This window comes from Furipterus horrens, unplaced genomic scaffold (genome assembly GCF_987537825.1).
Source record: "Furipterus horrens unplaced genomic scaffold, mFurHor1.1.pri manual_scaffold_1, whole genome shotgun sequence".
In the NCBI taxonomy this organism is placed as follows: Eukaryota; Metazoa; Chordata; class Mammalia; order Chiroptera; family Furipteridae; genus Furipterus; species Furipterus horrens.
Window position 1 is genome coordinate 204205144 of NW_028327171.1, and position 15364 is coordinate 204220507.

Consider the following 15364-nt stretch of genomic DNA (forward strand, 5'->3'; position numbering starts at 1 on the left):
AAGGTGAAATGTCAGCAAAGACTTGAAGGAGATAAGGGAATGAGTAATGCAGCTATCGGAGGGGAAAAGCGTGACAATGGTCACCAGGAAGGCCCCGTGATGGAAGCAGGCTGGGCCTGCTCATGGAGCTATGAGGAAGCTGGTTGGAATGGAAGAAGAAGGGGGAGAATAGTGGGGAATGAGAATAGGAAGGTAATGGGGACTGGGTATTAATAGGCCTTGCAGATCTGTATTTTGAGTAGAGTAGGGATCTAATGAAGAGTTTTGAACAGAGAAAGACTGTGATCTACTTTATGTTCTAAAGGATTACTCCTCATTCCGGTGCTGTGAATGGACTCAGGAGTCAGGAGGAATGGGAAGTAGGGTGAGCAGTTAAGAGGCTATTGTACAGTAGTAATCCAGGTAATGGTATTCTGGACTGGGTGATACCAATAGAGTGATGAAAAGTAGTCATATTTTGAATATATTTTGAACATGGAACAAATAAGATTTCTGGACTTACAGGATGTGGGAGTGAACAAAGGAAAGCAGACAAAGAAGAGTACAAGGTTTTTGACCTGAGCAATTGGAGGGATAGAATTGCCATTAACCGAAATGGGGAAGGCTATTACTAGAGTGTTAGTGGGTGGGAAAACTCAAGTTCAATTTTGAATATGTTAAGTCTATTAGTTGGAAATTTTCAAATACGCACAAAAGTAGATTCACCCAGTGAATACCATCACTGCTTCAAAAGCTACTCTATCTGTTCTTTTTTTTTTTTTTAATTTATTTTCTGTTCTTTTTTTACTGAGGTATTTTAAAATAAATCTTGGGCAATATATGTCAGCCATACATACCTTGGCATGTATCACTAACAGATCAGAACTTTTTGTTTTTAATAAAACCATAGTACTTCACTAACACTTGCCTAAATTTAGGCAAATACAGTATTGTATTATAAAATATGGATTTTTTTCCTTAAAAAATAAACTGGGAGGAATTACTTTGTGAAAGAATTATTCTTTATTTTTTTCAAATAATTCATTAAATACTAGCTTGAAATAAGCTTATCTGGTACATAATGTAGAGAAATTAAATACACATATCCAAACTTTTTAGGCTATTGCATAAAAGAATAGTCATGAGGACACATAATAAGAAAATAGGTTCCCCTCCTTGGGAGCATACAATCTAAAGGATTAGAAATATGTAAACAATCTTACATCTTGAAATCAATGCAAAGTGCTGAGAGAATTTGGAGTGAATGGTCTGAGTAGTGCTTGGAATTCAGGGAATGTCTGGAAGGTTTGAGCATTTGTGCCTGTGTTTGGTTTTGCATGTTCATGAGCGTACATGTGTTTTGCCTTTCTTGGCAGGAGAAGTAGCTTAACATTTTCAAATATACACAAATACAGAAGAATAGCATGAACCCCCATCGCCCGATTCCAGAGACTCAGCTGTTATTGACATTTTGCCACATTGGTTCTACCTATGCTTTTAAAAATTTTGTCACTACTACAGTTTAAAAAAGCATTCTGTTTTGGAATAATTTTAAATTTGAAGAAAAGTTGTAAGAGTAGTACAAAGAATTCCCATATACCCTTCACTCACATTAACTAGTTGTTAATATTTTGCCACAATCAGTTTTATCATTTTTTGAACCATTTAAGAGTAAGTTGTAAATATCATGCCTTTTTACCTTTAAATACGTAATTAACTAATCGACAACTTATGTTCAAATACAGTCAGACCTCTTCAGGAACACCTTGGTTCTTGAACAATTCAGTTCTCAACCAAACTATTCACAGATAAAATGTCTCAATTGTCTAACAAAACTTCAGGTCTCAATTCTCTACCCAACAACCCCTTCATGCTGATACCTGTATGATCAGTCATGCATCTCTTGGGCAATAAACAAAGGAGATTCTGCTTTTGAACAAATAACTTCTTGAGCAGTTTTCTGGAATGAATTAAGTTCAAGAATCAAGGTTCCACTGTATTGCCAATCATTCCAATAATATTCTTTTTTTAAAAAAAATGTTTTATTGATTATGCTGTTACAGTTGTCCCAATTTCCATTCCCTCTGCTCCCCTCCACCCAGTGGCCCCCCTCCCTCCAGTTGTCCCCCCCTTTTTGTCCATGCCCATTGATTGTGCATATAGTTCTCAACCTCTTCCTGTCTACTCCACTCCCTCCTACTATGCTTCTTAATTCCTGTACCATCTCCCTCCCTTTCCCCCCTTCCCCCTCCCTGCTGACCTTCCCCCAATATGTTCCCCATACCTATAATTCCTTTCCCATTCTCATTGCCTAGTTTGCCTTTGTTTCGGTTCCCTAGCTTCTGTTGTTGGTTCTTGTGATGCAGTTTTCATTTTAATGTTCATAGTTTTGTGAGGCGAAAAAGGTCGCTGATCCAATAATATTCTTCACACCAGTTTTTGTCCTGGTCCAGGACCCAACCTAAAATCATAATTTGTATTTAGTTCTGATGTCTCTTTAACCTCTAGAACTACTCCTTTTTCTTTGTCTTTTATGATATTTTAAAGAGTACTGACCAATTTAGGTATATCTGATGTTTTCTCTTTTTTTTTTAAAGATTTTATTCATTTATTTTTAGAGAGAGAGGGAGAGAGGGAGAAAGAGAGGGAAACACCAATGTGTGGTTGCCTCCCAAGCGCCCCCAACTGGGACCCAGCCCACAACACAGGCATGCGCCCTGACTGGGAATCGAACCAGAGACCCCCTGGTTCCCAGGCCGGTGCTCAATTCACTGAGCCACACCAGCCAGGGCATAGCTGATGTTTCTTTGTGGTTTGATTCAGGTCATATATTTTTGGCAGAAACACTACATAAGTGATTATGTTATCTGGAGGTTGATGATGTTGCTTTTTCCCATTGTTGGTGAAGTTACCCTTGATCACTTGGCTCAAGCGGGCTGGGCAAATTTCTGTTACTATAGCTTTAAAAAAAACAAAATCTTTATATTTTAGAAAAGTTTCAGATTTACAGAAAAATTGATCAGACAGTACAGAGAGTTAAACCCACCCTACACCACAATGACCCCTATTATTAATATCTTACATTATTATAATACATTTGTTACAATTAGTGAACCAATATCTACATATTATTAACTAAAACCCATATATATTCAGATTTCCTTAGTTTTTACCTAATGTCCCTTTTCTGTTCCAATTAGTTAGTTGTCTCCTTGAGTTCCTCTGGCTGTACCAGTTTCTCAGAAGTTTCTTGTTTTGATGACTTTGACAATTTTGAGCAGTATTGGTCAGGTATTTTGTAGGATGTCCCTTTACTGGAATTTATCTGCTGTTTCTCAGGATTAGACTTAGGTTATGGGTTTGGAGGAGGAAGATCACAAAAGTAAAGTGTAATTTTCATCACATATCAAGGGCACATACTATCTACATGACTGTTGATGTTGACCCTGAAGCAGTAGTTGTTAGATTTTTCTACTGTTACTTCCTTCTACCCTACCCTATCCCCCTTTCTATACTATGCTATTTGGAAAGAAGTCTCTCTTCACAGCCCACACTTAAGTAGTGGAGGGTAATGCTGTCCCTCCTCTAGGGCTGAGTATCTACATAATTTGAAATATTCTGCACAGATTTGTCTTCTTACCATGTGAATATACTCAACCATTTATTTATACCAAGGACTCATGGATATTTGTTTTATATTTTGGGTTATAAGCCATCACTATTTTATTTAATTTTGTTCATATTGTTTCAGCTTTGGTCATTGGAAGTTTTTTTTTTTAATTTAATTTAATTAAAAAACTTTTATTCTTGTTTATTCTATTACAGTTGTCCCAGTTTTTCCCCCTTTTGCCCTATGGCTGGAACTTGGTGGAGGCTATTATGCTAAGTGAAATAAGCCAGTTGGTGAAAGACAAATACCATATGATCTCACGTATAAGAGGAATCTAATGACCAAAATAAACTAATGAGCAAAACAGAACCAGAGACATGGAAACAGGAAAAAGACTGATAGCTGCCAGAGGAAAGTGGGTGGGGAGAGAATGGTAGAAAGAAGGGGAAGGGAATAATCAAAGAACATGTATGGAAGTTCTGTGAGTTAGCTCCTGTGACATACTCCCAACAATGTGGTTTTGTTTTGTTTTGTTTTGTTTTTGAACACCTTTCTGGTACCACAAGATACTTGAGGCTCATCTTGTATATTTCCTGCCCCAGTCCTAGAATCAGCCACTTCTCCAAGAAGTCCTGGTTCCTTTTAAATGAGAATGGCACAGATGCTCCTTGACTTACAATAGGGTTACAGCCCAATAAACCCAACATAAATTGAAAATATTGTAATTCAAAAATTTATTTAATATACCTAACCTACCAAACATCATAGCTTAGCCTAGTCTACCTTAAATGTGCTCAGAACACTTACATTAGCCAATATTTAGGCAAAATCATCTAACACAAAGCCTATTTTATAATAAAGTATTGACTACTGTACTGAAAGTGAAAAACAATGGTTGTATGGGTACTGATCATTAACATACATAGCTGAAAGTACTATGGGTATAAAGAATATTTGAAGAATTGAACTAAAATTAATTGCATCAAAGAGTATCATACTGCATATCACTAACCTGGTAAAAGATTAAATTCAAAATCTGAAGTATGGTTTCTACTAAATGCATATCACTTTCACGCCATCATAAAGTCAAAAAACTGTAAGTCGATCATTTTGTATTGGGGTCTGTCCATTAGAAACTAAGACATGGGTGCTAGGTGTGCTTGTTGCTCCTGGGGTGTTTGTTGCAGTATTTTAAAGCAAAAGCAAATCCCTGGCATCATGTCATTTAACACCCCCCCCAAAAAAATCTGTATATGTCTGTTAAAAATAAGGATATTTTCTTAAATAATCAAAATGTCCAAATAGTCTGTGGCTGCCAAAACAAATTTCCACAAACTTAGTGGCTTAAAACAACAGAAATGTATTCTCTCACAGTTCTGGAGGCTAGAAGTCTGAAATCAGGCTATCTAAAGGACCCCATTCCCTCAGAAGTTTCTAGGAGAAAACCCTTTCCTTGCTTCTTCCACCTTCTAGCGGCTTCAGGCATTCCTTGACTTTTAGGCACATCACTCTTAATCTCTTCCTCTGTAGTCACATTGCATCCTCCTCTTTTCTGTATCTTCTCTGTGCCTGTCACATCTCCCTCTGCCTCACTAAGGACACTTGTCATTGGATTTAGGGCGCACTGAGATAATCCAGGAAAATTCCTTAAATTCTCCCCAAATCATCCTCTCAAAAATCTTAATTGCATCTTTTACCATGGTATGAGGCAATATTTACAGGTTCCTGGAATTAGGATGTGGAATATTCTTTTTTTGGGGGGGGGAACCATTCAGTCAGCTACACTAATAAAATTAATGGATTCTTAACATTGGCTATGTTCTTATGTCTGCAGTCCATATTCAGATTTCTTCATTTTCTCAAAAATATTTTTTTTTTACAGCTGGTTTGTTTGAATACAAAAAGGTCCAATCATTCCATTTGATTATGTCTCTTAACTCTCCTATAATCTAGAATACGTCAGTCTTTTTTTATACTTTGAAATTGTTGATGAAACAAAATCACTTATCTGTACATTGGCCCATGTTCTGGCTTTGACTGCTTTCTTGTGGTGGTGTTTAATACTTTTCCTTTATTTCCTATAACCTGGAAATTGGAGCCAAAAGCTACATTAGATTAAAATTCAACTTTTGGGGGGCGGCAAAAATACACTGCATAGGTATTATTGTGTAGTTTAAATTGCATCAAATCAGGCGACTTCATGTATAGCTGTCCCACCTTTCAGGATCTAAGATTGTTTAAAATATACAGATGATGGCAGATATCCTTCCAGTGTAAAGTTACATAAATCCTATATTCTATCAATGACTGTTGCCTAAATCAATTATTCAAGCATTCTTGCTCTGGTCCAGATTGTTTTCATTGGGTTAGTTTCATATTTTAATTGTCCCCTTTATTTCTGTATCATACTGTTTAGAACACATCTTTTCACCCTCCTGCTCTGTTTAGATCTTAAAATCCATTAGGTCTAGGGATATTTGAGACTGAGGAGGCACAATCCGTCTTGCTTGGGGTGATTACGAATTAAGGTATTGTTTCCTAAAGTTCACACCTGAAGCCCATAAAACAGGTGGTTGTAGTTAGTCGTACCTGCTCGGTGGGTTTGTGTTAGGGGACGTTTGGTTGGAGGGAAACAGCGGATGTGGCAATCGCACCTTTCCTGGGGTCAAACTCAAAGACTTGAAAGAACTACTAAGAAATTTCTTTGATAAAGCCCGGGATATTTGATTTTAGAAGAGCGAATTAAGGCACAGCCAAAAGAAGTCCAAACGGGCTGGGTGGAATTAGGGTAGGGAGAATCCTGAAGGGAACTTGGCAGGGATTTAATCTCCGGACTACATCTCCCAGAATCCCGCTGCCGGCTCCTACCTCACGGAAGCGACTGCGCGTGCGCAAGGCCAGGGAAGGCCTGCCTTCTCAGGCCCCACAACCTCCGAGGTTCTCCGCGCTTGCTTGCCTCCCTCCCGCCGTGATCACCACTTCCAGGCCCTTGGTCTGTCCACTGGGGGCGCGCGCAGTGCGCGACAGGCGGTGGCAGCGCTGGCGGCTGAGAGCGCGGGTCGCGTAGCAGTGCGTGGTTGCTAGGGGCGCCTGAGCCCGCCTGCTTGCCCGCGGGCCAGGGGAGGACAACGCGAAGACAACGCGGAGCCGGCGCGGAGCCGGGGCGAAGCTGGGTCCGCTAGGTGAGTGTGGCTGCGGAGCCCGGGGAACGACCCTCCGCCGGCCCAACTCTCCCTCCCCTCCCTCTGCCCGGGTCGTTTCATGCAGGTCCCCAGTCCTCAGGCCGCTTCCGTCCCAGTCCCGATCCTGCCTGCCACCTTACCATCCCCGATGAGCCCAAAGGGCCTCGGCCTTCCACTAGCCAGGACATCGCGCTTCATCGAACCCATCTCCCCCTCCGCCACGCCCGTGAACTTAGTCGGCCCCGCCTCTGGGTACCCGAATCCTGCAGCGTACCCTTACCCTAGGCCTCCGTGCCTTCTCTTTTCCCGCCGCTCTGCGGTTTAAATTCTCCCTTGGGTGTGAGCCCAAGCTCCTCTTAGCCTTCATGGCTAAATTTATCATAGATACCCACCTTCAGTATCTATAGTAAAGTACTTTACTGAACTGTAGATATTCAAACAGCATCTGAGATCCTGTGGAATTTAGCTCTTTGTTTATCCATCCATTCATCCCTTCATTTATTTAACAAATATTTAATGAACCAGGGCACCATGGAAAGCGTTGGGAGGATACACTGGTGAATCAGACCGGTGTGTTCACAGAGTTTGTAGTCTAGGGACGATTTTAATCAATTAAATAAGCATTTGCCATACTGTACGGTGTGCGCTCTGATAGAACATTAGAAAGATGTTTAACCCAGACTCATTTGGACACCATTATCCCCATTCTCTGGTCTTCACAGTTCTATTCTGGATCTAGGAAATGTTTTAATCCTCCCTTCTTTATGAGTCATCTCTCAGATACTGCAAATGAAATCATCCTTAATTTCAGCACCTGTTGATTTAGCCAATCAACAAGCTGCTCCCCCCTCTTAATGGTTCCTTCTTCATCAACACCTACCTGGTCACTAAAATCAGGAACAGATCATTCCAGGCTGATCCTGTCTCATTCTCCCTACATCTACTCTGCCTCCTGTCATCTTTAACTTTTCTCTAAACTCTCCATTCCCACTGCAACCACCATAAATTCCTCATCTCTAGCCTGGTTTCCTGTTTTCTCATTGGCTACCTGCCTCCAGGCTAAAACCCTTCCTATTCAACCCCATACACTGACATGATAGTAATCTCAGACACAGTAATCTCAGACACAAATGGGGGCTACTTTCCTGATAATTACCTGTGGTTTTCCTGCAACATACTCTTTCAAATGGTTTTATTCATGTATTCACAAAAGAATTTTAAAAACTATGTATTATTTGCACATCTTAAAGTTGAAATCTAAAATTTTCATCACACGTTTAAATAAGTTTTTTCTTTTAAGAGGAGGTAGAAAATACTAAACATTTTATGAAAAGAACTAAGTTAAGGATTAACTGTAATTTGAATAAACATTTCATGATTTGATAAAATAAGTTTTAACTATCTAATTTAACTAACTTAACTTTGAGGAGAAAAATATAGGAGTTAGACTTTGGACATACTAAGTTGAAGTCCCTGCAGCACATCTAGGTAGAAAGGCTCAGGAGGTTATGCTTTAGGTTTGGAGCTCATGACAGAGGCCTGTGTGATGATAGAAAGTTAAGAATGCAGGAGGTGGATGGAACAGGTTGCTATGGGAGAGTTAGTGGTAATTACAGCTGCCATTTATTTGTGCCAGTCAAAGTGAGAAGACTGAGCTCAGAGGAACACCAACATTGAAAACATGGGCAGAGGAAAAAGGACGGAAGAAGGAAGCGGAGAATTTATAACCAAATACTAAAATGAGTATGTAAACGAAAAGTCTCTTGTTGAAGACCGTATCTCAATGAAGCCTTAACTTCAGGATCTATCTGATACTCGTAATTTGGAGTTGAGTTTAGCTTCCCCACTAGATTCCTTTATGACCTTGGAATTGTCTGATCATAGGCTTCCTGGATCTTAGCATGGGATCAGATGCTTTGATCTGTCAGTAAAATATAGAAAAAAATGTTCTCTAATTTCCTGACTTCTCAGCCTCTCTTCTGGCAGAACTGAGAAGCTGGTGCTGGCATTTTGCCACAAATACTGAGAGTACTAATCTCTCTTAGGACCCAAAATACAAAGGATCTTGTCCTTAGGCACCCTCATTTACTCATATCCTGAACAGGCAGTGGTATTCTTAACCAGAGGTGCCTAGGTTTTTGGTCTGGGGACACCTTTATGCACTTCAAAAGCTCTTTGGGGTCTTAAATATACATTTTTAGTGTGGGATATACATATCTATATATATCTTGATATTCACCATGTTAGAAATAGAAATATTTATTAATTTATTTAGAAATAAATCCATTACAAGTTATGGTAGGTTGTATTTTAAAATTTATTTGTTTATTTATTTATTTTTAGAGAGACAGGAAGGGTGGGGGAAAGAGGGAGAGAAACATCAATCACTTGTCTCTTGTGCATGTCCCATGAGGGACAGAACCTGCAACCCAGGCTTGTGCCCTAACTCGGAATTGAATCAGCAACTTTTGGCTTCAAGGAACAACGCCCAACGAACTGAGCCATACCAGTCAGGGCTGAGTCATTTAAAAAATGCTATTGTTTCCAAAGATTAGTGAGATGCTGCCTTAATAGAAGACAGCTGGGTTTTTATATCAGTTTCTGCATTCATTTGGTTGTGATGTGTTGTTTTGATTGAATTATGAAGAAAATCCATCCTCACACAGATATTTAGTTGGAAAAGGGAGGAGTATTTCTATAGCCTTTTCAGACAATTGTGGGTAGTCTTCTTTGTAACTACACAAAAAGTAACAAAGTGTGGTTTTCTAAAAGTTAGTTGCAGTGTGGAATCTGAAATGATACTAGTTAACTTTTCACACTTGGCTTACAGTCAAATCCATTGGTCTATCTTTCAGTTTGACCATCTGATCTTTTACCCAAGTGTGACTCTGTAACACTGTGAGATGGATATTTGGAAAATACTGATTCACTGAGTTATGCAGATCTTCCAAATGTTGTCACATTTTTTATACAATATCAAAAAATCATATTGTCACCACACATTAGAAAAATGGCTAAGTATTGGGATGCTATCAAGCTCGTGGTGGTAGAGATGAGTTTGCCAAAATTCTAATTTTCCCTTGGAAGCTCACATTTAATGAGTGGCAACAAATGCTGTCAGTTGTTTTTCTTCAAGTAACAGGCTTTGGGTCCCCCCCCCCAACACCTCCCCTCCCCCCCGAGAAAATATCTGCCAAGTACCAAAGTCTGACTAACCCATCACTTGTGTGCCATTCAGTCTTTCAAATAAACATGGTGTTCCACAGGATTTTGCAGTTCAGATGATGCTTTACTGAGACAACCATCATCTTCCACATGCCACAGAAGTGTTTTATATGTATTTCTCATTGTCGCACAGAATATTAAAAGGACATACTTGAAGATTGAGACTTAGTAGTTTTTACTGCGTCATCAAGGACATTCCTAGGTAAAGCTGGCGTTCATTCACTCACTGTGTGGTGCAGAGGTTTGTGTCGGCAGAGGAGCTCATGTGATGCCTTTGTCTCGGTTCCCGTTCAGGCACCAGCAGCTTGACCCACCGTGGCTTTTGCGCCATCAGGGCAAAGACCAGCACGGTGAAAAAGGAAAACTGCATCTAAGTTTTGTTAGGAATATATTTTCACCTAGCAGAACTGCTGAGAGGATCTTGGGGTTCCTTCAGATTCTGTGGACCATACTTTTGAGCACCATTGCTCTCTAGAGCTCACCTCAGGAGGAGGAAAAAGAGTTCTTTCTGAAGCTGAGAAAGGTCAAGGCTTCAGGAAAGGTCGTCTCCTAATTATGTTAAGCCTTCACCTATTTTGTCCTTTTCAGTAGTTTGTAGATTTTCCTCCCTCAGCCGTAGGTGCTGTGAGCTGTATTTTCCCTCAGTTTTGCCAACTCCGTTTGCAGTGCGGAATTGTGGTCTGCAGCGCTGCCTTGCGGTACCCACCCTTCCTTTCGCAGTAGGACTTTAAGAAATGCATCACTCCTCCAACTTTCCTTAGGTGGGCAGAGAGAACGAGTCTGGTTGCTATACTCCTCCCTGTTTTGTTGGGTTCCACGTTAAGTCCATGCTGTCTTCTAGTGTAAACTGAGCAAGCAAAGTAATCTCATCAGAGATCTTGTGAATTGTAGACTCTGAACCATTTCTGATGTCCCGAGTTCCCCTGGGGACCGAGGGAAACCACCTAAATGGAGGAGGAAGAGGAAACTGCAGATCCCAAGAGTCACACACACTCCTGTAATAGAGGAGAGTGATTTAATCAGTGGTAATGAATAATTGCTTTCTGTAGAAATAGATATCTTGTCCAAGTTGGCCTGGGGCCGGCCCCTGGGGACTTGACAGTTGGAGACAGCAGCCATAGATTTTTAAACCCAGGCTACTCATCATTCACTCTTACTTAAGGAGGAAACTTGAGGCAAAATTACCCCATAGAGAGTGGAAGGCAGAAAGAGGTAAGCAGTTTCTGAATGCTATATAAAGATGACAAAGCAGGCAGTTGAGATTCCGTAGATGGGGTGCTTTAGAGTGGGAGAGGCTGACGCCAAGGAGGTCTGTCAGGATTCTACTGTGGCAGGCCTGCACTTGGTAAAGGGGGTCGGGGGGTCAGGGACTGGGCTGGGCCAGCCCTACAAACAGAAAGGAAGGAGTGTGTGAGGCCATTTGTTTATCTTTAGGATGCTCTGCAGTTCTTCACCCTCCTTTCGGTGTCCCTTTAGTCAGTTTAAAATGTATTTATTTATTTATTTATTTTTAGAGGGAAGAGAGGGAGAAAAACATCGATGTGAGAGAGAAACATCCATCAGTTGCCTTTCATTTGGCGCTGACCAGAGACCTACCCCACAGCCCATGCCCCGACCTGCAATTGAACCAGCGACCTTTTGCTTTGCAGGATGATGCCCAACCAACTGAGCCACACTGTTCCATGCTAGTCCATTTAAAAAAAAAAACAGCTTTGTGGAGGTTATAACTGACATGGTACATATCCATCACTCCCAAGTGAAATTGTTTTCTTAAACTTTGTTCTAGGGAGCCTTGGCACCCCCATATTGTTGTGGGAGCAGAGTTGGGCAGCATCGCTGAGGAAGAAGCCAACTGGGGCAGTGATCCTCCCTTTCTACCAGATTGGCTCTGCGTTTGTCTGTTACAGAGACACAGGGCTTCCCTGTGAAAACCTTCGTGGCGCTTATGAGGCACATCCATGTGAAAAGAGACCAGTGGTAAAAGAGCCTTTGCAGAGTGTCACATTAGAGGAATGAATATGTACAGAGATATTCATGGAGAGAGTGGGGCTTGAGCTGGGTCTTTAAAAAAAAAAAAAGTGAATAGAATATGATAGAGATTCAGAAGGAAGAGGCTTAGTGGAGTAAAGTCCTGCAGACAGGTTTGAAAAGTTTATTCCAAGAGTTTAGTGTTAAGACCAACACAGGATGGAATTAAAAGGGGCAGACCCCGGGCTGGTTGGAGCATCGTCCCATGCACCAAAAGGGTGCAGGTTTGATCCCCGATTGGGGTGCATGCGTGAGGCAACCAATTGATGTTTCTCTCTCTCCCTTCCCCTCTCTCTGAAATTAATAAACATCCTTGGATGAGGATTTAAAAGTGGGGGAGTAGACCCTGGTGATAACAGATTTCAGTTAAGTCTGGATGCTCTTGTAATGGTCCAGATCTGGGTGGTAGTAGAAATAAAAGAGGGAGCATGCTATGAAGAAAGAATCTCATAAGTTTTGTGTCTGATTTGGCTTTGGACAATAAGGCAAAGGAAGAAGTCAAAAGTGGCTTAAGTTTTCCTCTTAGGTGACTGAGAGAAAGAAGGTTCCAGTGAAAGAAATTGTGAGGTCACGGGTGCAGAGCAAGTTTGACAAGCTGGATTGAAGTGATTGGACATGCATGTGGAAAAGGTGGGACAGACACTGGTGATGAGGACATGAAGCCTGAGAGAGGTCAGGTCTGAAAAGTGACTGTTCTGCAGATAATAGTTGAAATTGTGGTAGCAGACTGGTTTGATATGGGAGAGAATAATAAGAGAGGCGCTGTGGAAAATTTTGGAGGGGCCCTGGAGGAGGGGAAGGTGTTAAAGGAGTTGAGTGTGGCTGCGGCAGAGTTTATGCACTGAGTAAAGTAGCAACAAGGAAATGGTGGTGGGAGAGGAGCACTTGTTGAATCTGAAGAGTTCCATTTTGTGGTTTTGCTGGTCATACCTGTTGTAGACACATTTGTTTGTCCAGCAAATATTTAAGGAACCCTGATTACATTTCCAGGGCTGGGCATATGCTGTGTGAACAAGGTCTCAGTTCTCATTATGGAAGGGAAGATAGACAAACGGCAAAGGAATGTTTAAATAAGTAAAGTTTTCATTTAATGGAGAGCAGGATGATAGCTAGGGGGGCAGGGAGGTTAGGGAGCGGATGGATTGAACAAAAAGGAAAAAGCACTCATGGACATGGACAAGAGTGTGGTGATTGCTGGGAGGAGGTGGGTATAAGGGGACTAAATGGTAATCGGAAAAAAATACAATGAAGATTGAAATTTTTAAAAATTTTCATTTAAAAATATAATTAATAACGCTTTTGACTAGGTGATTAGTTTATATAGCTCAGAAATTAAAATGATAGAAAAAGGTATACACAGAAGAGTGTCATGCCCCTTTGGTAACCTGTTTTAAAAAAATGAGTTTCTGGTCTTGACCAGTGTGGCTCGGTTTGTTGGGCATTGTCCCTCAAAGCAAAAGGTTGCTGGTTGAATTCCTGGTCAGGGCACATGCCTGGGTTGCAGGTTTGGTCCCTCCCTGGTCAGGGCATGTATGGGAGGCAGCCGATCCAGAGGCAAATGATCCATGTTTCTCTATCACATTGATGTTTCTCATCTTCTCTTTCACCCTCCCTTCCCCTCTCTCTAAAAAAATAAATAAAATCTTTTAAAAGTCAGTTTCTGTTTATCTTTCCAATGTTTCTTTAGACATTTATAAGGCAATACTAATATATAATCATTTTAGATAGTGAAATAATGAAACAGACTAGAACAAGGTAATGTGATAGGGAGTGATTGGGGGTGTTGCAGTATTAGGCTAGACAAGCTCTTGGAGGTGTTGATGTCAGCTGGATACTAACTGATCTGGCCATTCAGCTGTCTGAGTGTTTTAGAGGGAACAGCCAAGACCCTGAGGACACGCCTGGTGAGGGGGAAAAGTGGCTGATAGGGTCAGAGCGAGAGTCAGGAGTCAGGTCACATAGGCCTTGGAGCAATCCAGTGGCTGTAAGCTACCTTTATAAAGAGCACCGTCGCTACTGTTTGAAAAATAGATTATAAGAAGTGGCCAGAGCAGCAGCACGGAAACCAGCAGGTGAGAGGTGATGGTAATTTGGATTAAGGTTGTAACTGGAAAGGGAGGAGAATAGATGAATTCAAAGACGTATATTTGAAGCTGGAAGGCCTTGTTGATGGATTGAGTGAGTGAGTGGAAGTGATGATCTGCGGAGATCAGGGTGAAATCATTACCACAGAGTGTGTTGGGAGTTTTCTGTGTTTCATAAATACTCACCTAGAGAGCCCCTTCTGCCTGGAAATTTTTTTACTGAAGTCTTTTCTATGCAGGTGCAGTTTATTTCCTGTCTCTGCCTCTAAAAGATTAATTGACTCTAAAAGGTTAATTGAACAATGTGACTGATCATTCCTGTTTTATTAGTCCTCCTCCCACTTCCCTTGGCATGACTTTCTGAGTAAAATCTGACATTTCCATCTAATTCCAAGGAGATTAAGAGGTAGCATGTTCCTTCCTTGAATAACAGCAGTCATAGAGAACTGGGAGCTTCCCACACTGTCCCCTTGTTTTCTTGACTCCAGCCCTGACGTCCTTATCTTGGCCTCCACAGTTGGTGCTGACAGCGCTGCTTTCTCAGTTGAAGGCAAGATAGGACTAGTGTTTTGTTAGGTAATGAGGTTTTCTCAAAGAATCAGGTTTAAACAACATTTCTTTCCTAGAAATTTGAGACCTCTCCCCCTGCATTGTGTGTTGATGGGCCCCAGAGAAAGTGCGATTAAACTTAATCTGCGAGGCTGGGGCTGTGCCTTCTTTTTCAAGCTCCCCTGAAGCCCTCGTGTGCAGACCCACTGGCAGGTTAGAGTGGAGTGTGCTGGGTGGCTGGCTTACGCAGTGGCTCTGTTGAGAAGACTTACGTTCTGGTGAGGCTCTTCATCAGGCATGTGACCTCAGTTCTTGTACCTGAGGGATGACAGGTGGATCCCCCAATCAGGCCTTCAGGAAATGGAGCAAGGAGTAAAATCCATTCTTGCCAGTCTAATTTCAGAGAAAAGTTGAGGTTGGCTGTGTGCTGCCTGCCTCCTGGTCTGAGGAAACCAAGCTTCCCTTTAAATAGTAATGACTTTTTCTTTTTTAACTTCTTTTATTTTGAAATAATTTCAGACTTGCAAAAAAGTTGTAAAAATAGTACAGACTTCCTATTTACTTTTACCCAGAGTTATCAAATGTTAATATTTTACCACACTTGCTTCATTATCACCCCCCCCCCCCGGGTAGATATCATTCTTTGTTTGTTTTTATATTTTATTTTATTTTTTTGAATTTTTCCATTACCATTTATCCCCCTTATA

At 41.1% G+C, this 15364-nt stretch overlaps 1 protein-coding gene across 3 annotated transcripts in view; it reads left to right on the plus strand.

Annotated features, from left to right (window-relative positions):
* Window positions 1-6555: 6555 nt before the first annotated feature.
* Window positions 6556-15364, plus strand: part of TTLL4 (tubulin tyrosine ligase like 4) — a 37332-nt gene continuing 28523 nt past the window's right edge. For all 3 annotated transcript variants that reach the window (XM_090284024.1, XM_090284015.1, XM_090284034.1), the window contains exon 1: window positions 6556-6771. The gene's annotated coding sequence lies outside the window, so the exon portion shown is untranslated. The remainder of the gene's footprint in view (window positions 6772-15364) is intronic.